Source organism: Anthonomus grandis, chromosome 6, assembly GCF_022605725.1.
Source record: "Anthonomus grandis grandis chromosome 6, icAntGran1.3, whole genome shotgun sequence".
NCBI classification, from domain to species: Eukaryota; Metazoa; Arthropoda; class Insecta; order Coleoptera; family Curculionidae; genus Anthonomus; species Anthonomus grandis.
In genome coordinates, this window is record NC_065551.1 from 19,689,993 (window position 1) to 19,715,724 (window position 25,732).

At 30.6% G+C, this 25,732-nt stretch overlaps 1 protein-coding gene and 1 long non-coding RNA gene across 4 annotated transcripts in view; one reads left to right on the plus strand and one right to left on the minus strand.

Moving 5' to 3' along the window:
* The window catches only part of LOC126737001 (transcription factor SOX-5-like), a 416,570-nt gene that overhangs the window by 82,812 nt on the left and 308,026 nt on the right, over window positions 1-25,732 (minus strand). The gene's annotated exons all lie outside the window — the stretch shown is intronic.
* The window catches only part of LOC126737002 (uncharacterized), a 73,487-nt gene continuing 63,268 nt past the window's right edge, over window positions 15,514-25,732 (plus strand). Inside the window, exon 1 of the long non-coding RNA XR_007660845.1 lies at window positions 15,514-15,653. This is a non-coding gene — a long non-coding RNA (uncharacterized LOC126737002). The remainder of the gene's footprint in view (window positions 15,654-25,732) is intronic.

The window sequence follows — 25,732 nt, forward strand, 5'->3', positions numbered from 1 at the left end:
CAGAGACTAGTTAACAAATAAAACGGTGATCTAGAAAAAAAAACAAAGTATTCAGTTTTCATTCTTATACCCCATCTCAATCTATGTTATTGTACGGAATAGTAATAAATTTAACTTTTTGCATTTTAATTAAGAAAACTACGTAAAAAAACATAATTTTTAGGGATCTAGAAAATTGTATGGAGTTAAAAACGGTGATATAGAATTAACTGAAAATGTTCAATTTTCGTTTTTTTTATTTCTATCTTTCTGAGTCTGAAATATCATAATGACTAACAATAAAATTATATTTTTTTGTTGTAACTAGGTAACCTACACAAGAAAATCACAACTTCCAGATAATCCAAAGGCTAGTAAACGGATGAAGTAGTGATAAAAAAAAATTAAAAATTTAAATTTCAATTTTATTTCCCCATCTGACTTCCAGCAATCGTAGAGAATTAAGTGATGTTTGTTTTTATTATGATTGGAAAAATTATGAAAGAACAACACAATTGCCAGATGATCTAGAGACTAGTAATTAAATGAAATAGTGATCTAGGGAAAAAGTGGAAAACTTTCAGTTTTCAACAACAGTTCTTTATACTCACCATCTCAGTCTAAACCTATCATAAAAAACAATATTAAAATTATGTTGTTTTTTTATGGTAATTGGAAAAACTACGTAAAAAAACACCATTTTTAGAAGTTCTAGAAAGTAGTTTAAGAAATATGTAAAAACTCAAAAACATTAATTTAGCTGTATTTTGGCATAACTTAAATAGATGTTCTTCCTTTTTCTTTTGGTTGCAAGAGAATTATATGGTATAAGATCATGGTATGGCTTTGGTATACAAAATTAAAATTCTGTGTTTTATTATAAAGGACCATTCATCATTGCATAACAGGGAGCTTCCCTCTCCCTGATACCGAGCTTTGCGTTACGCAGTGCAAGTTTCAATTTTAAAGTTCTCACACGCATATTTTATTCCAGTATATACTTTTCTGCGTCTTTTTAAAATAAAACTCATAAATACTGATACAAATGAAGCGAACCCAATTTATATTGTTTTAGTTTAAGTTTATAAAAACTGATACTGATGAAGCGAAGCCTTTTTTTATTGTTTTTGTAGTTGAATATCCGGATGAAAATCCACATAATTGAAAAGTGAAAAATGCAGTTCAACGAATACAATTTAAATACTACTTACATTGTTACTAATGCTTCTGGAGACAGTGCGGATGAACGACATAACGCACCACTGAGGAGTTATCTTACGACACGAACACTTTGGTCCGCATCTGGATTCGAAATGAACTACGATCAATATGAATCTCGAAAGGTAGATTTTTCAACAAGCTGGGGAAAAAAGTTTTATAAATTTGAAGATGAAAATAGATGATTACAATATCACAACTAAACGTCACACAAAGGATTAAGATCACGAAGAGCCTTCATATATCAACCTAGGTATGATATGCACATTCGTAAATCCCAGTATTTGTTATAAGTTGTGAAATATGAAGGATATTTCTAATGTAGCCAGCCAGCTGAGCTGTTCTGAGAGAGGTTTTTAGAAGAGGATTCCTGCCACCTTCAAATCAATTTTTAAACATTGCTTCAGAAAGGTACCTGAAGATTTCTTCTACTGTTAGTCAGACTGTCTCTCAAAATGTCACCCGATTTTGGAGATTTTTTGCAGATGCCTTATGACCTCTAGTATCCTTCTGTTTAGAGTGAATTGAAAAAAATAAGTATGCAACTATGCATACTTATGGAACTGTGGAAGCCTATGATTTATTGACTATGAACAGAATGATCAAAATTAAATATCATGACTGTCTTTAATCATATTACTCAATTTTTATTCCAGTATTTTTTACAGATAAGAAAAACTAAGCTGCGTAAAGCAGCATATTAACCTGCGAAGAGCGGGTTACCTAAACACAATTTTTATTTGTTATGAAACGGTAAAGTGAAAAAAACAATAAATACAGTAAATATTTGTATCAAAATGATTGTATTCACAAACGAATTATATTTTTTTGTAAAAATAATATAAAAATATAACTTGTAGCTGAACGTAAAAAAACTGAGGTATTTCAAAAAGTTTTTACAGATTCACAAGCAATTAAAATGATGCTTTTCATGCCGGAGTGATTTTCACAAACCTCAGATGCACACTCAATGTTTCATGAGTGTTTGTTAAATGTATAAAATAATAGATAATTTTATAATTTATCTAAATATTCGTTTTCTATTCAGTTCAAAAATGAACATTGGATAGAACTGTGTTTATGTTAAGGAACTAAAAGATTTTTCTCTAAATTCGTCTTGCGACCATACCGAAAATGCCATGTACTTTGTTCTAGCACACAACCAATGAAGGATATTCATCAGCAATTGTAAGGAATATTACATATAAACCCTAAGAGGTTAAGGTTTCAGTATTCGAACCCATAGGTCTTAATCATTCCTAAAAGTTTGAATACCAGTTCAAATAGGAATTATCGTAATAGCCATTACACATGCGTATCAAAGACACAACTAAAGTTTTTTCATTACATAAGGTAGTATTAAGCGAACATCACTTCACGGAACACTATAAAACTGGATTAATAAAAAAAATTATGCGTTACGTAATGCACCAGAGAGGTCAAAATAGGAATCTCAAAAAGTACAGTCATTTTTTTGACTAGGATTTATAAAATATTATTGCTAACTTTATAGAAAACTAAGATATAAATTATTCTTACATAATTTAAATGGACATGACAATAATGTAAAACATAAACGAATAAATCGTAATATCAATAAATAAGTAGATTAATATTAATTAAGTAGAATTGCAAAATTTGCTAGACTTCGCCATATTGATATTTTTTTAGTATTACTTAATAAAGACCAGATTTATTTATATAATTATTTATTTACTAGTAATAACAATTATAATATATTATTTATTTGCCAATATGTACAATTTTTAAAATTTCCAAAAAAACTACCACACTTTTTATAAATCCACAAAAATAAAAATGGCACAAAGGAGGTTAAAGGCGATCAACTATGTTTAACTTCTTGATAAAATTGTTAGATTTACAAATAATTTGCATCCAAACCTTTGACTTAATAATAATTCTATGATATCAAAATCGGTAAATAATAAATGCACTTCACAAATTATTTTATGTGGTTTGATTCAAGTCCAAATATGAATATTATTATTAACTCAGAGTCTACAAAAACGAAATCATAAAAAAGTGCAACATCCTATGAATGTAAAGATTATCATCTGATAAAGTTCATCGCAATAAAATGTTTTTATAATGATATTTAAATTCGCCCATTCATAAATTATTAAGCTCTGTTTTAATTCGGCTGTATAGTAAGTATATCATTCATAGCAAAGAAAAATAATTTTCTAAAACTTTTGGATTATTGAAACTTAAAGCTTTTATTCCAGTATATACAATAAGTATAGAAGTATAGAAAATTGAAAATTGAAGCTTAAATTAAAAAAAAAAAACGTAGAAAACTTACTCTTTCTTTCATTTTTTAAATAAAAAGTTGATAATTGATCTATACATGTCAAAAATTAAAAAATATCCTATAGAAAAGACGAAAAATTATCTTTGAAGTTACATAAGAACCATTTGAACTCATATATTTTGGTAAACGAAGCTAAAAGAAGTCAAAACATTTTAATAAGGAAATAGAGCGGATAGCTTTATACCAACATATTATCGAAAAAATAATCTTAACTGATTTAAAAATATAATTTCAATCACTTATTTAAATCCACACTTTAAACCGCATATAACGTTACAGAGCTAAGCGCATGACCATCAAACCAAATGTATACATATCTCTAGAAATAAACGGGGCTTTGTTTTCACAAGTAATTGTTATGAAGCGTGACGGAACCCACGCGCAAGCGAATTTTCATTGGACGAACTCGCGTCTGGTGCTTTACCATTGGTCATTCGCTGACGGATGAGTTACTATTGTTTGCCGCTGACAGGTAGGATAATAATGTTCCGGACAATGGCGAAAGATTCGAGCAATTTCACGCCCTTTCGGTGATAACGGAGGGACAGCCTTCAGGCTTCCACCAAGTTAAACGATTAAAATCAATATAATGTGCAACACGGGTATTATTAGTGTTACGAAACTATCAAGAAAAGTTAAACTTTTGATTAGGATTTACAAAATAGTATTAAAAAATTCATAGAAAAGTAAGATATATTATAATATGCTTGCATAACTTAAATGGATACGATACGTTTTGCTTTCTTTTCTTTTCTCTCTATTAATATCCCTTTCGAGTAATAACTCGAAGGCACTTTAGTAAATTTTCTGATTAGTGTCCATTCCACTACAAAGACCATGAAAAAAATGCAATTAATATAGCATAACTAAATTAGATATGATATTTCATTTTTTTAAACATAAATATCAAAAGTATACGAGTATCAAAACTGATTATTTTTACGAAATTTCAACTCAAAATCAACACTTGTCTATGCGTTGATAACTAATTAGAAAATTTAACGTGGGTAGTCAAATATTCAACTGAATCTCATCCCACCTTATTTTCACTAACGATCCGCGGACGCTCTTTGAGATCCATCCCTGTTTAATTTACACAAGAAATAATTGTATTATCATTAGCTTATGCCCCCGCCATATGCCGTTGATTTGCCAGCGACTTGCCGTGGATCGTCAAAGGAGGCAACGCCGCCGCTCCTGCTGGTGCCCCTCAACTCCGATTTATCCCCGTTCCTGTGTAATTAAGTAATGGAAATCAAAGTCCTGCTTTCTGATGTAGCGTTATTTGTTTAAGAGTTAGAGCCAATCCGCATATCCGGGAGTACGGAGAGTCCCGGGTTCACTCTTCTCTCTGTGTTTGAATATTAGAATCAGCGGGGTTCGTTGTTTTATTTTGTTTTCCGATGCCTCTGCTATTCCCACATTTGTTTTAGGAGTTCTGCATTAAAACGAGCGTAAATTTTATTTTGTCCTTTTTTTCAGTGGTAAAGGAGGGTTTTGGATACTTAGTTAATGTATCTTGTTTTCTGTTTTATTAAATCGAATTTTTCTGTGGCTGCATGTCAGAAATATTTGAGGTTTATTTCATGCACTTGACTAATCTCAGAAGATTCAGTGACATGAAGCCTGAGATGGTTCTGAAGGTAAAAAATGGTAGATCAAGAATATATAAAGGAAGAAAAAGAATAATCAATTGGCCAGGACAAGGATAAAGAGACAAAGTAGTAATAAAATACTACGTGTCGGTGTCGTACTAACGGTGTCGTACTAAGAGAATAAAACATCTTGCGTTGTTTAAATTTGTAACCGAAGACATTTTCAGCGAGTTATGAATGCTATTTTATAATATTTTAAAAAAGCAGCTTTTAAATTTAGTAATCACAAGTGAATTATTACGTCGAACAGTTATCTGATGTTTACCGTACGAAAAAAAAATCTTTTCTCTTAAGCACTTGGGCACATCTGACAGGAGAAACGATGAGTAAAGACTAGAAATTGTACTTCCCAAAGCTTTGAAATGGGCAATCATCGTAAAATTTTAAATTTTTCTGACACCATTGTTCGTATGCTTTATTGCTAAAAACAAACTGCACATTTTTTGCACTCGCTGGATTCGATTCGTGCAGATAAGAAATAAAAAAATAGTGAAATGTATTAAAGCCTAGGGTGTTTCTGAAGAAGAATATGAAGAAAAAATAGATGAAGAATATAAAGCAGAAAAAAACAATCTAGAAAAACAAAAGCAAACTCTTTTAATTATTTGTTCAATTGTCTGCACCTTAATCTTTAAAAGTTAAAACTAAATTCTCAAAACAAAGAGCAACTTAATAACCTTTGGAACACTAATCCATAATTGTCAGAATCAATAAACTTTTTTATCAATTATATTATCCTCAATTATCTGGACATTACCCTAAATTATTAAATAGACAACAACCAATATTAAAAAAAAAAACAAAAATCTATAGCTTGCCAGAAGACCTTCAATCTCTTGAAAGAGGTTTGAAGGTCCTTATTATAAGTTTATTCCAGGACCTTTAAGAGACTCAGATATCTGAAATAATCTTCAGACCTTCTAGCCCTTAGGCAGCTAAAGTCAGTTTTTAAAAATCTGAATTTTTTATTAATATTAGTCTAGTAATAATTTTTACCTGTAAATTACCTTAAAAATTTAAATATATAAATTCCAATATAAGATTAAAAATCTACAGTTTGCCGGAAGACCTTCAATCACTTGGAAGATGTTAAGGAGTATTAGAGACTTAATACAGAATCTCTAAGAGACTCAGATTCCAAAAAAAAAACATTTATTATTATGGAAGAACCATAATAGTTCTTACTAAAATATGCCAGGCATTTAGAAAGAGGCAGATTCAGACATCAAAGATAAGCCAGAATGCTGTAATATATCTTCTAGTAAGTTAAAGTTAAATTATTTCTATTCAAAAATCAAAAACTACAATTTGCCAGCAAAACCACCTGTAACAGGTTTAAGAGTCCTTGGGGTTTTATTCCAAGATCTTAAAAAAAACTCAAAATATTGAAATAACCTTTAGTGTTATGAAGGGAACATAAAAGAATTTTTTGGTAGAATGTGCCAGAAATATATAGAAATGCAAATTTCAAAATCTACAGTTTGTCGGAAAATCTTTAATCACTTGGAAAAGGTTTAGGAGTCCGTAGAGGCTTAACGAAGAAACTCATAAGTTTCCTAAAAAAAACATTTATTATCATGGAAGAAGCATAACAGTCCCTGGTAAAATATGCCAGGCATCTATAAAGACGCAGATTCAGGCATCAAAGATAACTTACATTGCTCTAATATATCCTGTAGTAAGTTAATGTCAAATTCTATCTTTTCAAAAACCAAAATCTACAATTTGTCGGAAGACTACCTGTAAGAGGTTTAAGAGTCCTTAGGGTTTTATTCCAGGATCTCCAGTAAACTTAAATTCCTGAAATAACTTTTAGTGTCATTGAAGGAGCATAAGAGTCCTTAGAATATGCCAGGCATTTATAGCGACGCAGATTCAAGCATCAAAGATAATGCTTAAATATATCCTGAAGTAAGCTGAAGTCTATTTTTAGGCACTTAACTTAGATTCTTATTTTTTCCAGGCTTTTAATCTATTACTTTTAGGTAATTGAAGTCAGTTTTTAAAAATTTCATTTTATTATCCTCTGAGATTAACGGATTACCTAGAAGAGATGGATTCATTGTTGCCTGGAAATTACCTTAAATATACAAAACTAAATATCTAGAGTTTGGCAGAAGATCTTTATTCACCTGGAAGAGTTTAAAAGTTCTTAGAGGCTAACCAAGGACCTGCAAGAGGCTCACATTCGATAAATAACCTTTAGTGCCTTGAAAGGGGCTTAAGGATCCTTGGTAGAATAAACCAGGTATTCATAAAGACGCAGTTTCAGAAGAAGGTAAATAGAAATAGGACCAACAAAGCAAAAACAGAGATGGACAAATTATTTCAGAAGAGGAAGAAAAAAAAAGAATAAAACCTAGAAGAAGGAGAATAAGGAAAAAACAGCTATTTGTAACAGCAGTCTAAAATGCTTCTCGCCAGAAAAGAAGTTTGTGCTTTTGTTAAAAAAGAAAAATTAAAGGGGAAAACAGAAAAAAAGAGGAAACACTTAACTTTTGTCCTCTTGTGGGACTTGCTCTCTATTAAACACCATGTTATACTTAAATTTTTAAGTTAAACTAAGATAAGTTACATCTAATTAATTAATTAATTAAGTTAATCTTAATTTAAGCAATATTGAACGTAAATAATTGGTGAATTAACTTTTTCTTAATGTATATATTTTTAAAATCACTACTGCGATTATTTATTGATTATTTGCAAGCTATTAGGGTTACAGAATATTTTTTTCCTGCGGGATAAACCTTTAAAATTATAGCCGACATTAATTGATTAGACAGTGAAATGACTGATAAAATATTTATGTTATCGCATATCACAACCTATGGTAAAAGAAAATAGAGTTTTGAAATAATACATTTTTTAAATTATTACTGAGATAATTTATTTATTATAAAAATTATTAAAAGCCAATAATATATAATTTTTTAGTTGCTCGGTAAAATATTCATAGTTGAATGTAATCATCTTAAAAAATAAGAGTCAAAATAAATACGAGTATGTCGTAGCATTTTAGGAATTACGACTAAGATAAGTGATTTATTATATATTAAAAGCAGTATCGGTTTCGCTTTAATAAACGTATGAACACATCATTATTAAAATTAATAACTAAACTACAGCCGATAAAAAAAAATTTCCTTTACCGGTTAGGGTTCGAACGTTTAAAATCACCTGCGAGAGAAATGTCTTATCGCGTCCAATATACTACATAAGTAGAGAAACATTGTTTTTACTGTCAAGCAATCTATGAATTAGCTATAACTTTAAGCGTAAGTATATTTGAATGGTATATAATAGTTATAATAGAATAATAAAAATTAAATTAAATAATATTTGATAAAAAAAGAATTTCATTATATATTTAATCTTAATCGCCTAACTTTAAGTAACAAATCTGTAAAACCACTGGTCAGATAAAGTATTACAAAGTAGTACAAAATAGTTCCTTATTAGCTTGGTTAACCAAACAATGTATTTATTACTTGCAATTCAATAGAAGTGCCTAACACTTTTATTCTGGCAGGATGAACCTTTGAAATTATGGTCGATAATTAAATACATTACAACCTTCAATTGAATTTTATTCTATCTATAATTATAATATTTAACGGTTATTTTCACGGATCCCATATACGTATAACCACTAATATGAACTGAAACAATATTAAACATAATTAATTGGGGTAATAACTCTAAAGAGACGTCACAAGAGCCCTAAATCACGCAACAAATATACCATATTAAACAGTATGAAATGGCTACCGTCTGGGCCACTCCGGTTCCATAAATTCAGCCCCCATACGGCTGTCGGAAATGGCACCTGTAATACAAATTTCTTCGTTATTAATATTGCAATTATATGGTTATCATCTAACGGCATCTAGACATCGACTGTCTATACGGTTTAATGGGCGCCTAAGAATTTATAGGTGTCCCATCGGAGAGCTGAATTAATTTGATTTCGTTTTGATGAGAATTTTCAAGAGAATTCTTACGATGAAATTCATACGGAGACGAAGATGCGTTTGCTTCAGATTAAAATATCTCTCGGTTTTATACGACAGCATGGTAATAACTTAAGAATGGTATAATGAAATTAATAGAATCTAAAGTATTTTATTACTAACGGTAATAAAACTGTTGCGGTAAATTAATGGAAAAAGTTTTATAGATGTGGATGGAGGGGAAAAATATTATAAATTATGACATGCGTAATTGCAGCATCTGATAAAAATAAACAAATATTTCTTTTAATGGTATTCGCATGAGAGTAAGAAGTGTAATACGTGCCTCGTAACTTCTCTGGCTCCTTTATAGGTACCCACACGTATCGGGAATACGCATCTTTCCCGTATTATTAAATTAACTCTTATCTTAAAAGACACTGTAATTCCACTTAATTATATATTCAAGACGACGTCGGAGTGTACCTGCATGTAATACGATGCGACAAATACGAGGAGGATTTAGAACGTATTCAATTCGAGAAAAGTTTTAAACTTAAATGGCTTTAAAATTTAGATCTTATTATATTTCTTTATTTGCTCCCTCACTTAGTATTTTTTTATTTATTTTTAACGTAAAAAATTTATTCTAGGTGCTTTCATAAGACAAAATAAATATGTTATTATAAATAATAATAACTTAAATTATAGGAATATTGGCTCCCTATGTATGCCAAATGTAATTACTAATCATAATGCTATTTTTGGTTTTCCTAAAAAAATTAATTCTTACCTTTAAATGAAATATAGATTATTCTATAGCATAAATTCACCCTTACTCCAAGGGGATGCATTTTTTGCCACTACCTTGAGCATTCAAATATCATTAATACAAAGATAGATAGATTTAATGAAAATTTACTTCATTTAATTAATAAGCATGCTCCATAAAAAAAAAACTTTTTCAAGCAATATTGAATTTTTAATGATATTTAAGGACAAGGCGCATCAAGAAATTAAAATTAAAAAATTCTCTATAATAAAAAGGTTCATCGAGCCAGTAAAAAACTGTTTTGTGCTGCTTTGGTTTAAAAATTAAAAGAAAAATAAGATTGTGCAGTGATTTTAAAAGAGCGTTAATTAGAAAATACTATTAATCAACTTAAGTTTGATAAAGTAATAATCTGGCCACAATTCAATATAAGAACAAAACTCTAATTTACTTGTAAAATTATTTATCTTAGCACTGACTTTTAGAAATGTATAGACCTTTGGCCAAGAGTCAACAAAAAGTGTGAAAATGAGGAAACTTCTTTCTTATATTTTTCTTAAAACTTAGTCATAATATATTAACAGCATTTTTGACGAAAAAAAAATTGGACCTTTTACATATTTATCTGGACTACGATTTGAAAGTTTTATTGACTAGAAAATAGTGCAAATTATGTTTTTATCCTTATCGGTATGCTCTTAATAATCTAGGCATTTATTTTAAGAGGATTACACATATTAATAAAAAATATTCAAAAACTCATTTATTTTATTCGAATGATGAGAGCCTAGTCAAGAACATTAAAATAGAGAGTTTGGAGGACCCGCGGTGACAACTTAAGAAATCTACAAGAACTTATAAAACAAAAATATTAATAAGAAATTAAAATCTACTTTGCAAGTCTGTCAACAACTTTATTAACAAAAAAACTCCGAATTTCACAAAACATACTTTATACTGATCATTGCAAGTAAGTTACCAATGTAGGAATGTAAGTTTAATTATTTACTTGTAATTGTTTTTATTTTTTGAATCCCTCAAATCTTCAATCGCACCTAGCGAGGCCCTAAGCAGAGGAATACAATATCTAATAATCCCTCATAGTTAACGAAACAAATACATCTTATAGAAGCGAAGAAAATTTTTACAATATTCTGATATTATAATCTCTCTGAGACCCCGATATTACTGACAATCATATTATAATAATATGAATGAGTAGGAATGGAAACGATGATTTTGAATTTGATCTTAATGGGTTAATTTTTATTTGAAAAACAAGGTCACTTTTTTTAATAAAATTCTCTATCTTAGATACTGGATTGAAGAAGATCGATAACGTTTCCGTTCGATTTAAAACTTTTGCTAGTAGACTTGACGGGACAATCATGGTCACATGCTTAAAAAACTGCAAAATATCTGCTGTTTTTATTTATTTTTTTAATAATAATAAAAATTGAGCGAAATAAACGTTGAGCGAAGATACCTTTGTACGGATTATCAACATTAATTGTGACAACGGATACGCTAACCGAGAGTGAGGTCATTTTACAAGGTTATTCGTTGGTCTTTACAAATCAGTTATATAAAAAAATTAGCTTCTCATAAGTTAGAGGGTTACGATAAGAGATAAATAACGATGTCTTTGAATTTAAATTTAAATTTTCAATATAATTTTTTAAAATTATTGCGTCTGTTTTTGATGCTAAATTCCCTACTATAAAAAGTGAGACGCAAAAAGACCTTAAATGTTCATAAAAAATCCTTGGATATTGGTTGTAAAATTAAGATGGCTCTTGCATGCTTATATTAAGTTTTTCCATTTCCAAATCAGCCTAAAAAGTTCTTTATTGCAGTGACCATTTTGGCTTTCCATTTACAAATGTGATCTTACATATAGCCTTAAATGGAAAACTCAAGGTCATCGTAACCACAACATAAAAACCTTTAATATTGCTTGCTGTTATAAAGTTATTTGCGTGGTGGGCTTGAAATGATTAAAGAATAACCTTCAAAATGACTTAAAGAAACAGCTTTGCAGTTTTTAAAATTTTTGACCTTGTCAAGGTTGCCAATAAATTATTAAATTCTATTTCCAAGGTTAACTTTTGAGCTCTTTGGGAATCCGGCATAAAAAATAGGGATTCCTATTTACAAATATGATTCTAAATAATTCAATCTTGAAGAAAAAATTTATGGTCATCGTTATTGGAAGACCTCGGCTGTAAAACCTGTTATGCCACATAAAGGAAAATCTGAGAAACAAAAAAAAACATATTTTAATAATAAATACAATAAAGTTATTATATATATATATATATATATATATATATATATATATATATATATTGGGTTAGGTTTTATATACAAAAAAATTGTAAAGGATCTTCACAGCGGAATTCCAGTTTTACGGCAGAGCGAATTCCAGCATCAGATGGTGCTTAAAGTACTTGCGAAGTTCAGAAAACAAAAAGAACAAATCTTCCTTTGTCATTACGGTAACTTGAAAGGCTCCTTGCTTCTGAGCTGTTTTTAGAATATTTGCCCATTGCTGGGGAGAATAGACGGTTTGTGCCTGTTTTCTTGCTGCCTTTTCAACACGTGCAAAATGACGATCACTAATCGGCATTGTATGTCCGACTTCCGGAAAGATTTGAATGATTTCGGAAAATCTCTGTTGGGCCAAAAGATGTAACCACAGCGCTACAATGGTCCAGTTCTTATTTTGTCCACCATTGTTGTCAAATACGGCATATGATATTTCACATCTAATATCCAATGTCTCAAAATACTTTAATAAGTAACTCGCAATTTTATCGGAGCCCCTTTTTGCTACAGACTATTCCATAAGTAGAAGAAACCCTGTTCCTTCCATTACAGCAGTGGATACTATAATTGTAATACCACAAATTTTTCTTGTAAAAATATGGCCCGGTTGTTAAGTTTGAAGTTGGGAGTGCTTGCTGCAAGTCAAATGTAATGACTAGGATCTTTTTTATATCTTTTTTATGTCTAAGCCTCTTCAACAGCATTTTTCTAGCTGCTTTAGGCTTTCTGAAGTGCAGAGTTGAAAATTTAAAATCTGGATAGAACTAATCTGAGTAAGTAAGAGAGATGCTTAGTAATAATAAATAATTTATCTCAATAGCGATTTTACTTATGTGAATTAGGTAGGGCTAAACGTTTAATGTCAAAATGATGTTTTTTAAAAGAAAATTATAGACTTAGATGCATATCATATATCATATATCATTTTTCCTAAAATTTCAATTATCTCAATATGGTTTTATTAGTACTTCGATTGCCAAATAAAGAAAACTCGTAAGCAACCAATCAACTTGTTGTTAGTTAGTTAGTGAGTTGTTGTTAGTATTAGTTAAAAAAGTTGCTATAAATGTCTAGAACTTCCTTTTTGCTTGAAATTAAAAAATATATTTGGTAGTTTTTTTTCTTCTCTTTATCTTCAGCAATAACCTATTTTAACATAGAGTTAATCAGCATTCTTTGAAATTACTTACTGGAATGATAATTAAAAAGTGATGCAAGGACAGAGAAATATCAATAATAATAAGAAGTAGATGGGGAATACGATTTTCTTTTAGATTCTTGAACCCATGGCAAACTGGAAATGTTAACACCTGTAATAAGCGACCATGTTATAATATCATACCTAAACTTTATTGCTAATGGCAATGACCATTCAATTAAAAATTTCAAAGAACCGATCATATTATAAAAAAAATGAACCCTTTATACTCGTCATACGATGAATCCCGCGATATAAATTACGCTTCTAAAACTCATAAAAGTTATCATTAACTCAGCGCTGCTGATTTTATACCGGCAATTTGAGATTTTTACGATTTTTTCGCAGTTCCCATCCCTGTCGGGTCGCCATCGAAACATTATTTGTTGTCGTTGTATAACGTATCCTTGTACGCGTTGTAAAACTTCTTGTAAAATGTTTGTGCATCATCCGATGGCCGGTACTTTTACATTCGCTTTTACGACTCGTCTTTGCGAGCGGTACTGTTGAGTTTAATACTTGTAAGGTTAAAGAGTACTATAAATTAAATTTTCATTTTACATTGTAAAATCGGAATAAAGCATCGGGGGGATTTAAATCACGGCCCGGGACTCGCTCTAGGCTCGCTTCGCTATCGGATTTTGTTATTAATTACACGCGCGCCCGTTTAATTGAATAATGTTTTGATTTCTTATTGATTTGGCTTTTTATTATTATATCTAAGTTATTATTTATTGTCAAGAAAACTGGTTTATACTTTTAGTTCTTAATAACAATAAGGAAATGTAAAGGAGACTAAGTAAAATTAATATAATTAAAAAGGATATATGTTAAAATAAAGGGTGTTTCAACGCAAGATTTAAATTGCCCGCCATGTTTGACAGTTATAATATCACATGATCATGACGTGGCAGATCGAAAGTTCACAGATATGAGGTTTGTTACAGGTTGAATTCCAACAGATATATTAACTAATTTATTTATTTTTTTGCCAGGATAAAGTAAATTTCAACCATAGTTTTATTAAATAATTTATTTAAAAATCATATATAAATATATATACTACATAGATATGATACACCGTTAATATGGTCCCTCCTAATATACCCGATCTGAAAGGAAAACCATTATTGGGTGAGGAAAGTAAATAATAATACGGAATATTGTTTCATAGTTTTGTTGATTGAATAGCATTAAGAACTGCCATTGATTTTACGTTGATTTTACCTTGCAGGTCAATTTGGCCTATTTTAGATTTTAATGAATACTGAGCACATATTAATTATTTGTTTATTTTGTTCAAGTCATAAGGATCAATAGTGATAAATGAAGAATGTTAGTGTCAATCTGGTCTGTCAGTTTTTTTTTTGTAAATCATTGTTGCTAAGCCATGGCCTCAAGTTATAAGTTGCTCCATAGTTGCAAATTACTTAAACCAATGTTGGTACCAGATAGTACCTAGTAGTTAAACTTAGCATGTCAACACCTAGGTACTTCTGGTTCTAGAGTATGACAGATAGTTTCGCTTAATGCGGACGTGAAAAGGTAGACCCTATCTTAGCCTGATTTTTTTTTAGTTGTTACTAGTATGTGCTAGAATGGCTTGATTGCTGATTTACTAAGTAGGCCTAAGAGTTTATAGGGCTCCTTGTTTTTTTATGTTAAATAAACCCCAGAAAAGGCCACACTCCATCTTCGGTAAGTTAGCACATGTCACATTCCTACGTCATTTTCCTATTTTTTTCATTTAATTAATTTTTATTTGCAAGCTTTTCGGTTTAATTCAAAAGAACATCAATGCATCCAACTTTCCAGAAAGCAATTTTATAAAACTTAACTTACTTACCCACACAAAAATGCCATAAAACTGACCGCCATGCCGAACCTCATGTGTGGTCCCCAATTTTAGGCCTTCCTGTACCTTCTGCTTATCCTGTGCTTCTGCTTTTGCTGCATTTTTTATTGTTACTGCTTCCACCTCACTTGCTATTCCACGTGTTACCACATCAAGTCGCTTGGATCATCACCTCCGGAACCTGCATTCCTTCCAATCGGCTACACCTAATACTGATTGTCTTTCACTACCTGCTAGACATTCTGGAGGCCTCCTAACTGGTTGATCTGCTGCTGCCCTTTTGGCCCAAACTTATAGCTGTCAACAACGGAGCCCCATTCAGACCAGGTGGGCCCTGCTGCCAGTCGGAGAGACTCAGAATTTCAGGTACCCCCTTTTTGGCTTGGTTTCTTCAGGTACTGATTTATCGGTTCGCCGTAATTTATAGATTTTTTTTTTGAAATTAATATGTAGAAATGGTCACAGATTTTCAATTTAATTTAGCAAAATTGTTTTGTCAATTGTCATCATTGATTTGATTTGAAGTTGGGAACTGAGTATATACGTATATGCGAGGTATTATCAGATGTATAAGTCTATAAGTATTAAGTGCTAAATTTTGCTTTATTTTCTTTCATAATTTTACATTTCATAATTATAAATTAAGTATTAGAGTATTACTGTATTTTTTTTTAAATTGAGATTATAAATTAAATTAGTTGTCAATTATGACATTGATTTATCTTTCAATACTAAAGCTGCGGTTACCGATAAAAAGCTGCATTTTCTTTGCGTGCCCTAATAAAGACTAATAATAATAACCCTGGAACCCACATTTAGGCATTGTGCGAGAAACAGTGCAATAAGTTCATTAAACATAAAGTATTACATGCTAGAACAACGCGTACTGATTGTCAAAAGTTATTATCAATATGGTGAAAAAATAATTGCCAGTATTCGTAAAGTGCGTCCAATGTTTGGTCGACATAATCTTCCTAATTCATCTACTGTGAAAAGAATAAAGCTCGTAGAGGTCGTTTAGAAAAATACATTATCATCAATTTTACAAGAAAAATAATTTTCAGTGATGAGGTCTATTTTCATCATGATGGCTTTGTAAGTAGTCAAAATAAATTGTCACAATTGGGGCTTAGAGAATCGATGAATGAATCATCATTCTTTAAGCCCATGGTATAGATAGGGCCTGGAGGAGTAACTGGGCCATTTTTCTTCAAAAACGAAGAAGGTAATGTAGTAGCAGTGAATGACAAACATTATCGTGCTATGATAACGTAGTTTCTTGTACCTCATCTAGAAGCTTTAGATCTTGACGGATTTGGTTTCAGCAGGAATGCCACATCTTGCACGAGTCTGATTCTGGTCGTGTCATTTTCCGATTCGGTATCCAGATTTAGCCTCCACGCTCTTGGGATTTAATGCGTTTAGACTTCTGGCTGTGGGTTCTGTTTTGTATAGCAAAGTAATATTTTAATACTTTGCTCCAGAAATCCACGTTTTATTGAAAACTGAAATCTTACGCCCTTATTAAATAACCCTTTATAATGGACCTGAGGTATTTTGAAGAACTGATAAGGAAATAATAATATCCTAAGAAATACTAAGGGTAAGGGCATTTGATGGATGATATAAGGAAAAGATTGGTCAGAATCAGATTTAAAATAGCTCAACAGATAGGGTTTAAAAAGACAACGAGCGTGAATAGTTAATTGAATGAAAATTCAAAGAAAAAGAAGATGAAAAGAGGAAAAATGGAAACACTATTTAAAAATCACTGGTTAGCTAAAATTTCATTTATAATATTCGCCTACAGAGCAGCACTAATTAACGAACATAAGGATATTTAAAATCTGGAACAAAATTAGGTAGAAAATACTTGTCGAAGAAAGAACGAAGACAGTAATGAACCTGAAATGAGTAGGTGAAGTATTACGCTTATTACATACTTTATTACGCTTATTTAAGCGAAGAATAAAAAAGAAGAAGAAGCAAAAGCAAATGCATGGAAGCAATAACTGAAATAGAAGTAAAAAAAAAGAGAATATGAAAAAAACGACAATGAATGACAAGAATTAGAAAAAAGGATTAATAGGAATAATATTGAAATTTAGAAACGCAATATAGAATATTGGAAAACTACCGTTTTTTTGGAATATTTAAATCATGGAAACTATTTTTTTTATTATCTATTTATTGTCAGTTTTTAATAATTTATATTTTATAGGATTAACAAAATTAGGCCCTAAATAGCTAAAATCGGCGAAGATTGGCGAAAATTAATAATAAAAAGTCAAAGAAGAAGAGAAAAAGGGAAAGAGTAAGAAGATTTAGAAAGAATAGAAGGTAGAATGAAAAGAATAAGAAAAAGGAATGATTAGACACTAGGAAAGGAACTAAATAACTTTAAAAAAATAAAATAAGAGAGAATAAAATTTAAAAAAATAGTAATCTTTGCAAAGTTTAATTTTATGGAAATTATTTTTTCTACCTTAAGTGTAAAGAGATTTTTTATAAAACCCTAAACAGCTCACAACCAATAGTTTGGTACTAGAAATTAGAAAGAAAAAGAAGAAGCAGACGGAAAAGAAGAAAAATAAGAAGAAAAATTTTTTTTATGAAATGGATTAGAAGGAAAAGAAATGGAACAGAATAAGTTGAACAGCTTATTAAGTGTTGCATCTTAAAGAGAAAAAACTGGGTGGTATTATAAAATAGAACTAAAAAAATTGAGATATTTGCAAGTTAAGGAGAACGAAGAATAGGAAAATAAGAACATACAGAAAAGGGAGTAGAAGGAAAAAATGGATGTGTAATGAAATGCATCAAACAGTATAAAGATAAACTACTCGCTGGTATTAGGGAAAAAATTGAAAGAATATACTATTAAACATTGCAATAAAACTTACTACTAAAATCGTAGGATTAAAAGAGAGATGAAAGATTAAGAAGATGAACAGAAAGAAGTATTCAAAGGTAATTGAGATTTAACTAATCTGAGCTAATTTAATTATTATTTGCAAGCCAATAGAATTACAGAATAGTGTTTAGCTCAAAAGATCTACGAAATCATCATCAATTAAATATGCTGCTGCCTCTAAACTAATGAAATAATTTTTTAAATTCTTTTTTATGTTTACATGTGTAAAATTACCGCTGAGATTATTTATTAAATATTTATAAACCAATAGAAATAGAGAATAGATTCTTATTGCAAGATAAGCTTTTAAAACTAGTTAATAAATAGGTTAGGCTGTAAAATAACTGATAAATGATGCTAAACATAATATCATCCCATACAGGCCTATGGTTTAAAAAATATTTTTTTAAGGTTTTAGTATCAGGAATTTTTAAAATGATTGCTAAAATAATTTATTTGTTAACAAAAATTAAGAAATTGACATTTTTTTACTCTGATTCATGAATCTTTAATATTACTGCTGGGATAACTTATTTGTTATGAAAATTAATAAAAGCCGAGAATATATAGTTTTTTTAGTAGTTAGTAAGTTTAATTAATCGTAGTTAAATTTAATCTTAAAAAATAAATACGAATATGTTGCAGCATTCAAGAATTACTGCTAAAATAAATGATTTATTATATGATTGAAAGCAGTACCAGTTTTTATAAGTTTCGATTCATTAAACGTATAAAGTTACTACTGAGATAAATAATTAGGTTAAAGTTGATAAAATAGTTATTTATGTAACAAGTGTGTAAAATGATCCTTTTTTGATGAATGAGAAATATTTGCATACGGCTCATGTGACAATGCGACAGAGATGAAAAACTAAGAAGAGAAACAGCAAAAAGAAGACAAATATTAATATAAATAAAAGATTTGAAAGTAAAGGAGAAGAAAAATTAAATAAGTCAGTATAAAGATGCAATTTTAAGAAAAAACTACTCGTTGGTTTTCTGTAATTAAACTGAAAATCTAGCTCTACCTTTTAAAGCATTCTTGAAGATGAGAATTTAGTACCAACTAAGTAGTGGAACTAAATCGAGAATAAAGAAACAGAAGAATAAGAAGGAAAAGAGAAGAGAATTCTTAAAATAGGCTGCATACAAATAATTAGAAAGAAAAAGTGTCACAAGTATGTTCTCCTTATTCAACGAAAGTTTTCCCTGATATCCCTTAGCTATATGAACAACCAATTTACTAAGTTATTTAAAAGATAATCTAGCCTACGGATCGAAAGTAATTAACAAGAAATTGTTATAGTTTTTCACCACGCACCATAAACAAATAAGGATTATTCAAATGTGCGTAATATATATGGCAATTAACCAGTGAATTTCTATATGCGATACAAGAAGTGGTCGCGGCACCTGCACTACACGTACGGCCGGGCGCGCCCATACATATTTATTGCCGATTTAAGAAAAATTGTCTCTGGTTACTTCTCTTATCAAAAAACAGTGTTGCTCGACACAGCAATGACTTACCTTATATGTCTTTTACGCATTCTTTCGTTATTTGCATACGGACTTCTTGCTGTTTACGTGCTACATGCATTTTCTTAAGCTTCGTTAATTAATTTATTGAAGACGAGGAAGTGGATCACATCTTAGAAATTTCAAATCATTAGCAATAATATTAAAATAATTATAATTACATATAAATATTTAGGTTTTGGCGTACTTAGATGAAACTCCTGTATGTACCAAGGAAATCATATGTTATATAAATTTAGTACTAATGGCTAACTACAGTTTAATAAATTGTTTAGCCAAAACACGTCAAATATTGAAGGGGACATTTATTGACAGAAATTGCGTTTCTCCGATGTCATAATGAATCTTATTTTAAATGAATAAAATAAAAAGTGTCTAACAACAATTTTATTAATTGTTAAAAATGATCTCCGTTGACCTCCATATAACAGTACAATTATTTAAAACGTCTGCGCATATAGTCAACACTTTCGGCGTTATTAACTAACATTCGTTAACAATTTTATTTCGAAGATCGTCAAGGGAGACTTTGTGGCAACGACTTTGATTTTTAGATAACCCTATAAAAAATTCAAATAGGTAACATCGGGAGATCTAGCAGGTCATTCTACGACACCTTTCCGGCCATTGTCCAGGAAATACGTCGTTCAAAAAATAACGAACGCCAGCAGCATAATGTGCCCCATCTTGTTGAAACATCAGTTCATTTTCTAGAAGGTTATCATCTTGTTCAAGTAACTGAGTTATTCTGGCATTTATGGCGTCCTGCACAAGTTCTAAGTAATTTTCAGCATTAAGATTTGTATTAATAAAAAAAGGTCTAACAATTTGACCTCCCAGAATACCAACTCATGCATTAAGTTTTTGGGGTCGCTGCGTATGTGTTTCTCGAAATAAATGAGGATTAGTATCGCTTTATTATCGACAGTTGCGTCTATTGACTTTACCATCTAAATAAAAGGAGCATGATTTAACCTGCAACTTAATTATTCCCAAATGGTATACCATGATCAAAATCATCTTCACTTAGCTCATGTGTTGGCCTGAAGGCATGATATTTGTGTAATTATAAAATTTTGTGAACGGTACTTTTAGACACACCAGATGTGGTAGCAATTTTTCTAGCAGATGTATCAGGTTCCATCTTAACACTGCACTTTCTACATAAATGTAAGTTCACTTCTCAGTGGATGCTGAACTTTATTATTTCTGTCTTGTACTGCCCCTGATTGATAATAAAAACCCACCAACAGATCTCGTTGTTGCAGCATATAAACAATTGATATCTATACTACACCAGGACTAAATTACTTCGTGCTACTGTTGTTATTGCTCACTTTAACAAAACACCGATACTAAAATAAAAATAACTAAATCAACAATACCGTCCAAATATGCAGGTATTTTGACGTTTTTGTCAAAATAACTTGAATTTTAGGAATCAATTTTTTTTCTTAATTAGAGATAACACCTGGATAATTAAAAAATAAAGAAAATTTATGCAGGCAACAAAATTGCAAGATTTAAACTTGAAAAATGTCAGCCACGTTTATTCATATTATTTGAGAATGAACTAATGAAATAAAAAAAACCTCTATTCCCATTTAAAAAAATAATAGAGAAACGCAATTTCTAACAATAAATATCCCCCTTAATATTAAGTTTGACGTGTTCGGTCGTTTTTGGCTAAACAATTTATTTTTCAAGATTTTCAGGGTGGATTGTTTTGTCTCGGATACTCTGTAGTTACGCAATTTTCAAAGAGACATTAGTTCCAAAATCATATAGAGATGATGGATGATAAGTAGATTGATAAGTAAAAAAGTTAAATTTTCATTGTAATATCGCCATCTCAGTCTGCGATATCTGCAAGAATTGTAAAAAAAAATGTTGTCTTACTCATTTTATGACGTAAAAATGCAATTTACAAAATGTCTAAAAAGAGTAATAAATTTTGTATAAATTGTTCTTTTCTGTTAACTTATTAGTTACTAAGTCAGTTATTTTTCTTTAAATATAAATATATGTAAAAAAGTATTTTATGAATATTCAATGCAAGACTGACCTAATGAGTTTGTTAATAAAAAAACCCATTTTTTCCATGAGAGATTAAGAAGCCAAATTATGATTTTTATAAATTATATTTTCTAGAATAAACTGTGTTTAATATCAGTAATATTTTTTGTTTGTTTTTCAATTATAGCGTTTCACGCAAACCAAAAGATAAAAAAAAGGCTTATCTGGTTCTAAACAAACCGTCTTTCTAAATTACACACACTCACAACTAATTTATTAGTCAACAAAGTCTGTGAACTCCCCCGTTCAATTTTCTAAAAATAAAACAGACCCATTCAATTTAGCTAATTACCAAGGAGAGCTACTATTTGTTGAAGCGCGGCGGCCAAAGAAGAAGTACGACAAAAGGGATGTATGCAAATTTAATTTCGATGGAATCACGGACCTGAAGGGGATCCGAAGAAGGCGCACCATCACGCAAACAAAAAGTCGACAAAGAGGCGCTCACTCCTATACAATCGGCTAGTGCACTGCTGCTGCATATTTCAACGTTGGGGTTGCCGATCTGCATTCAAGTCATTTCTTCGTTGCCTTTTGCTCTTTTGAGGCCGCCGCTGCTGCCACTGAATGGCCCCCAGCCAGTAAAGAAAATGTTGCGTTGTTATTACTGTTTACCTTGTTGAAAGGGTCTCCTGCTTTTTATTACCGAAATAACATATTTTTGACCATTTTTTTATTTCGCAATTAAATAATTATTATAGTTTAAGATTATAGAAAAAGTACCAAAAAAAGAATTAGAGGTGATAAAAGAAGAAATAAGGACATTGATAAGAACAAATATCAGGATGCTATTTTTAGGTTCTTGGATGGTGTTTATGCATCCATCAAAAGTGTTGGATTGTGTGGATTATGAGATACAATTGTAGAAGCTTGATACATACGAGTATAGGGGTGTTGCTTTGCAGAGGCTCAAGTCTTATCTAATTCAGCGAGTTGCAGTTAGGGGATCTCTGTCTAGATGAAAAACGCTTAAATCTCGTATCCTATAAGGATCAGTGTTGACGCTTCTTTTATTCCTACTTGATATCAATGACTTAAACTTTTTAAAACTTTGCGGCCAGCTGGTTTTATTTGCAGATGATTCCACAACTTTTTAGCATCATAGGGATCTTGCACACATAAGAAATCTGATAATCAAGGATGTTGCAATGATTGAAGAATGGTCTGCTTCAAACGAATAAACAGGTTACAGGCTCTTGGGTATGACTATTGATGGTCAATTGAAATTTAAGAATAATATTCTGAATCTAGCATCCAATTTGTCTTCTGGCTACTTTGATCTTAGGGTGTAAAACATCAGCTTGTGAAGCATGTTGTCCGTTTGGTGTTCTTTGCCTTGATAGAATTATATATTAGATATGGTTTGCCATTGTGAGGTTTGGCTGCTAAGGGTCTGTTGAGTATAATATTTTTATGATACAAAAAGGCAGTTACTTATCTCTGATCCTTTAACATAAGCATCATGACACCATTCATTATTTATCTCGGAAACATCGGCGCTGATTTACAAGTATATATGTTAGGTCTTCTTGAAAAATCCTATATGTTGAATGAATATGCCTATCCTATACCCACCATTTCTCTTACCAGACATTTATTAATTTATTTGACCCAAAAAATCTATAACCTTATTCCTCTCTCCATAAGAAATATTCTTGATCTAAAACTATTTAAAAGAAAACTAAAAAATATTACTGCTAAAGGTTTAATATAGTTTTGAGGAATATCCAAATGACAACAATTGACCTTGTCCATTGCTGCATAAAATAAGTATTAGTTGTTTAGGTCTGCTCTGTTACAGGATCGTTTTCTGATTGATGTATAGTTTAATGGTTTTCGTGGACTTTTTGTATTGCATTTGTATATTCATTTTAATTTTTTAATTACTTTAAACATATTGTATGTATGTATTTTGCATTATTTAAGAGTAATTATAATAAAGTGTATTTTTTAAGAGTAATTTGTAAGTTTTCTCTAATTACAATATTGCTTGTACATAAGATTTATAGATATCTTTGGTAAAATAGCACATTACTATTCTTTTATTTTATTAAGGGAAAAGGAAGGAGAATGAAAAACATTGGAATTGCAAAGATTTGTTAATAAAAAAAACTTTGGTATAACCACACGCGGATCAGAAAAAGCAGATATTCTGAAAATGCACTTTTAAGGATTACAAATTTTAATTATTCCAAATACCTGAGCAAAGCGCCTAATGGAGAATTAGGTGAGCACAAGATGTAGAATAGTATATCTTACTTCGAAGGCACTTAAAATAAAGGAAAAATAGTGCGGAGAAATAATAGCGTAGTGCTCTGCAAGTAAGAATTGAAGTAGAAGGAACCAGACTAGAGATAGAGACAAATTATTTTATGAAGATTGAACTTCAATCAGAATTTTTATCAAGTTAAATCTGTAGACTCTCTGCTTCTATTAAGTAAATGTTACCTCCCATGCGCTCTGCCCATTTACCTCTCTAACTTCCGTTCATTCTGTAATGTTTTAACTTTAAATGATTTAGATTTTTATCTATTTCTTGTATCAAAGTATCAAATTTTCACAAATTTTTCCAAAAGATCCTCATCCATGGCGTTCATCAACTCAATTCATATGCCTTAACTCCTTTTTTTTTGTTTGTGAAGGTAAGAGTGAAAAGTAAAGTCGTCTGTCGTTAACACGAACTTATAAATATACCTGGACTGCTAATGCAAATGGCCACCATGATCAAAAATGACCGCTGCCTGGTGGCCGCCATTTTTATCGTGGTTGGTCACTCTGAACATTTTCAGTGTCACCAACAAAATATATATTAAATATAGGTACTGAAGTTGACAACGCTGACGTTTGACATGCGATCTGTCATGAAAAAGTCATGACTCGTGGTCAGTGTCGTGGACTTTCTTCACTCATAAATAATGAAATCATATTATATAAAAATTGTAGTCTAAAAAATAACAATGGTACCTTAATTTTAAAATGCCTTAAATTTATGTCCTTAAAATATGACCCTGCAGGAGGATATTGTCCATGTTCTGGAAAGCTTTCCTCTAAGAAGTATAGTAGGTCACGAAACTAGTTGCCAGTAAATAGAAATTTTGAAGCATCTACATCATTTTTTTCTATACCTCTTCCCTGTCCATTCCAGTTGAGTTGTTTAAAACATTTACCTGTAGAGCTTTTCTTTCTTTCTCTCTTAAATTACTAATTTTCCTTTTTATAATTTTATTTAAATAATAAAACTTATTTTATATATGTATTGGTTAGCTCATTTGTCGTTTATTATCTAAACTATAAAGTACATATTTTTAGTTACATTATTTTATATCATTCATTCACCATCTTAGCATTTCGATTGATATTATTTTTAAGCCATATTCTAAACTAAAACATATACATATGCCCGGTATTAGAATTGTTGAAATAAGTATAATAAAAACTGAATGAAAGGGTTTTAATAGCCTTTGTTTTTCATTTTAAAAATCTAAATGAAACTAAGTTAAATAAAAGTTGGTAAATTTTAACGAGATTCTTAAACAAGTACAAGAAAAATATTAGAAGTAAAGCACCTATCTTAAATTAGTAACTAAATGTGACTTTCTATTTAGTTTTTGTAAACATAACCTCCCAAAAGCTTTATTTGTTTTGTTTCCCTACAATTGGCACCATCAAAATTTGTCAGTACCGAACTTCGAAAGGGCACAATCACGCAAAATGCACGGTGGCCACCTAGTAGTGGTCATTTATTGTACAATGGATTGGCAGTCCAGGTATATTTATTAAGTTCGTGGTCGTTAACACTACACGTCTAACAATAGGAAAAATAATCACACCCAAATGGAACTAGATAACTGAAGAAATAAAGCAATGAAAGTCTGGCCTGACATCAGAATAAATAACCCCTAACTAAATGAATCGT